Genomic DNA, 4,720 nt, shown 5'->3' with positions numbered 1-4,720 from the left:
CTAATAAATACTTATTTTGCCTATTACCCCACAAAGATTTTCTGTGGCTTCTGTGAGAAATTATTTTGTAAACCATGTAACATTTGTCCTCCAGAGCACCGGCAGAAAATGTGTGTGTCATCTTTTAATGCCAATGTTTTCAACATGAGTTGGGCACTATGATACGTGTTAGCATCATTATAGCTTCTCTGTGTCTCCTGCTTAAAGGAGTTTGTGTTGACCAGCTAGTGAGTTCCATCTAACAAGCATTTACAGCTCCCACTCCACATCAGGCTATGCATTCTGAACTATCAATATACAAATAGGAATCCCTGTCCCCCAGTGCGATGCAATGTACAAAGCCTACATTATAGATTTGGTAGAAATGTCTTTCATGTGAGCAAGCATGCTGCATGTTTTCCTGGTTGTGTTACATTGTGACGTCATTTCCCTTTTCTGGGCTTTAGTTTCCTTATCTATAAAATGAGGATGTTGGGGGTTTACATATACTTAGGATTCATTGATTTCCAATATTCTATACTTACCAGGACCCCTTAATGCCTTTAAAAATATCTGTAGCAATGCTTTATTGAGTACCTCCTCCATACTCAATATATGAGTCAGGATTAAACCAGGAAGTACTCAATATTGATTGAGCCTAGAGGAAACTACACTGGCGAAAGAAGAGATGAGAGGCCAAACATAAGGCCGAGAAACGCCCCCACTCCCCAAGATTGGCACCAGCAGGAAAGGACTATCACTCCCTAGGCTGGAGGGACAAAGGGAGAAGCTGATGTTTCCAGAGCCCAATGGTCAGGGTCCCCTGGAGGATCATGGAACCAGGCAGGCTTATCTAGTGCCAAAGACATTTAGTTGGAGAAGGGAGTGAGGATAACTGGAAATTTTTTCTCCTCTGCCTATTATCTCCGACTTGTGCCTCCCTGGGTCCAATCTAGCCTGAGCTTTCATACCAGGAGCCTGGGAAATGCAGCCTTCTGGAGTCATCCCCAGTGAATCAGAGAAAAGCAGGAGAAAGGTAAGGAATAGATCGAGTACAAACAACCCATAGACTGGTCCTCTCATGGTGGTGCTTGCTATTCCTTCAAGGAGTTTATGATGCACTGGAGGAAACCCAGCTCATATTAATGAAACAACCAAAATTTATATAATGATAGCCATTCTATTTGATTCACATATGTGATCTGAAACCTAGAAATTATTGTCTTCACTTTTCAGATGAGGAAATAAGCTCAGAGAGATAATTGCCCAAATTCACAGAACAAGTAAAAATGAAGCAAAATTGAAACCTGCAACCACCCTCCTCCAAAGGATGTAATCTTTCTTCTGTACATATGAGGTGTTGCAAGTTCTCAGTAAGAGAGGTGTTCACAGAACAGCAAAGCATCTATCTCTTCATTTGAGAAATGGTGTTTGGAAGATGATGGCAGCTGCGACTCTGGCCGAGGAGCTGCCGGAGGAGAGCGCGGAGGGGAGCAGCCCCTCGCAGGGGCCGCAGAGAAGAGCAGCCCCTCTCAGAAGCGCGAGCAGAGACTGCGCAAATTCCGAAGGCTGCACCTGAAGTGGAGTGAAGCTCATAAATTATATCACCAGGAAGTTGTGGAAGAAGATAAAAGACTTAACTTACCTGCAAGTTGGGAAGCCAAAAAAAAGCTCATTTGGAATGGCAACTACAGGAAGGAGCAAAGAAAAAGGAAGACTATGAGAAAGTGAAGTTGCTAGAGAATAGTACAGAAGATGCAGAGATGGGAGAGGGAAAAGAAGAGGAAAAACCCCCCATCTGGCATTTTCAGATTATGCTGCCGCCCTGTTACGCCAGTATCATCGGTTGACCAAACTGATCAAACCTGGCATGGAAACGTATGAGAGGCTGAGAAAAAGGCATGGAGAAGAGTTTTTCCCAACATCCAACAGTCTTCTTCATGGAACACATGTGCCTTCCACACAGGAACTTGATAGGATGGTTTCAGATCTGGAAAAACAAAGTGAAAAACGAGACAAATATAGTGGGAGACGACCTTACAATGACGATGCAGATATTGACTACATTAATGAAAGGAATACTAAATTCATCAAGAAGGCAGAAAGGTTCTATGGGAAATATACAACAGAAATTAAACAGAATTTGTGAAGAGGAAGAGCTATCTAATCTCCTCCAGGTGCTGTTTTTAGAAGATTGAGAATGGAGTGGAAATTTCTGCTAGCACATTGAGGTTCTCTTCAAAGTTATACCAGTAAACCAGAATTCAGTCTATGCCTTCCCAGTCAGCATTAAAAACTAAATGTTTTTTCTTACACATACACTTCCATATATATTTCCAAATGTTTGTGCTTGGATATAAAGTGTATTTCNGCGACTGATCTGCCTCGCCCGGGAAGAGCGCAATGATGGTGTCAACTTGGGCCAGTGAAGCAAAGTCCTCCACAAGTAGGCTGAAGAACAAAAGGATAGCCACTTGTCTGTTCTCCTTCCCCAATTCCCCAATTCCCCAATAAAAATCTTTAAAAAAAAAACAACTGAAAAAAAAGTTCTACCATGTATTAACTCATTCCACTGTTTGTGGACTTTTGTGTTGTTCCCAATCTGAAATTATTATAAATAATAGTGCTATAATGTTCTTGTACACATCTTTTGGTGCTTAATGCACCAAAAAGTAAAATTTTTGGATTATAGGTCACACGTATGTTCAGCTTTAATAGACAATGCCAAATAATTTTCAATATTGTTTTTAATAATTAATATTTTCACCAGCAGTTCAGAAGAGTCTATGATGCTTTACATTCTTGCCAATATTTACTATTGTAAGACTTAATTTTGTCATTTAAAAATAAAATGGTTTATTATGGTTTGAATTTGTTGATTTTTTAAAATGTACATTTATTTATTTATTTATCTTTTTAAAGATTTTATTGGGGAATTCAGGGAGGGGAACAGTGTTGGGGAATTGGGGAAGGGGACCAGACAAGTTGTTGTTCTTCAATCTTTGTTGTGGAGGGCGCCAGTCACCATCTGGCTGCCCATCACCAGTTCGTGGCTTCTAAGCCAAAGGTGCTGTGCTCCATCTGAATTGCGGGTGGGTGTAGCCACCATCCCATGTGGGAGTCGAACCAGCAGCCTTGTTGTTAAGAGCACATGCTCTATCCACTGAGCCATCTGGGCAGCAGCTCAGCTCAAGGTGTCGAGTTCAGTCTTAGTTGTGGGTGGGCATAGTCCACCATCGAACAGGCAATCTTGTTGTTACACCAGCTGAGTCATCCTGCCACCTGTTGGCAGCAACAGCTCAGCTTGGGCGCAGTGTCACTGGCCCATGTGGGATTCAAACCGGTGGCCCTGTTGCTCTGAGCTTGCACTCTTAAGCCAACTCTTAACCACTGAGCAACTGGGCTAACCCTATGGTTTAAATTTGTATTTCGGTGACTACAAATGAGGATGGTGAACACACAATGCGATATATAGGTGATGTATTATAGAATTCTACACATGAAACTTATATAATTTTACTAACCAATGTCACCCCAATAAATTTAATAAAAAATTTAAAAGTGAGGTTGAGTATCTTTTTAATTAGTAATTGGTCATTAGAATATGCTCATCTGCAAAGTCTTTTTTCAACATTTTACATGTTTCTATTGGATGGTTAGCATTTTCTTATTGATTTAAAGATGTTCTTTATATATTGTGAAAGTGAGTCCTTTGTTGGTTACTATGCTATGAATATATTCTTTCATTCAAAAAAGGTAAATTTTTCCTCTACCCAACACCATATTCAAAAATCAATTACAGATAGATTGTGGCTCTAAATATAAAAGATAAAACAATACACCTCTTAGAAGATAATATAAAAGAATATCTTCATGACCTTAAAGTAGGGAAAGCCCTTTTAAGCAGGCCACAAAAAAAATAGACTATTAAACTTGATCACAACAATATTAAAAATATTGTTACTCTAAAACCACCATTAGAAGGATGAAAGGCAAGCCCATAGAGGGAAGGTGATATTTCTAGGGGTGTCTAAGTGAGGTAAATCCTCATTTTCATATGCAGAAGTTAATGGAAAATATTGAAGGTTGATTCATAAATAAATATAAAAACACAGAAACACATAATAGATCACTGTTTCTGGTAGTAGGTAAGAGATGGAGAAGAAAACTATTGGTTTTCACTCTAATCCCTCTATATTATTTTATGGGTTAATTCTGTGCATGTATTACTTTGATCTAAAAAAATACCCTTTTAAAACAAGATGTAGTATTAAACCCTTACTGAAGTACTTCTGGAGTGGAGAATGAAGACACCTCCCTAGAAATGTAGGCATGCATTCAAACTGTGATGACAAACTAAAAAATTGCTTTCAGCTCTAGTTTTTTATAATCAAGATCACAGAAATTTTATATTCTTACTCATAATATATTTGTGTTAGTTTAATGGGAAACAACCTTTTATTTAAAGTACTTAGGTACATATTTACTCAAATCCCCTAGTAAATTTCCTGCTCAGGAAGATCCAGCAGTTTTATTCTTTGGCTTCAGGTAGCCCCAGGATGCCTCTGTGAACCCCCTGGGGCTGTAAGCAACCCAGTTGGAGAAGGATATTTCTAGCTTGTTAATGCTGCCATAATGGCTAAATATATTATGGCTTCCAGATGGTGTATCTATTTCAGATGTTAGATAGGGAGCACAGGGCAGTGTCTGATTGAAGCAATATTCACTTTGCAATCAGAAG

General features: G+C 39.2%; 1 pseudogene; it reads left to right on the top strand.

The window, feature by feature from the left end:
- The first annotated feature begins 1,420 nt into the window (after positions 1–1,420).
- LOC109372606 (pre-mRNA-splicing factor SYF2 pseudogene) lies at positions 1,421–2,146 on the top strand (annotated as a pseudogene).
- The last annotated feature ends 2,574 nt before the right edge of the window (positions 2,147–4,720 follow it).

Source organism: Hipposideros armiger, unplaced genomic scaffold (assembly GCF_001890085.2).
Source record: "Hipposideros armiger isolate ML-2016 unplaced genomic scaffold, ASM189008v1 scaffold_647, whole genome shotgun sequence".
NCBI lineage: Eukaryota > Metazoa > Chordata > Mammalia > Chiroptera > Hipposideridae > Hipposideros > Hipposideros armiger.
Note: the sequence above shows the minus strand (reverse complement) of the source record. Positions and strands in the feature narration are given on the sequence as shown.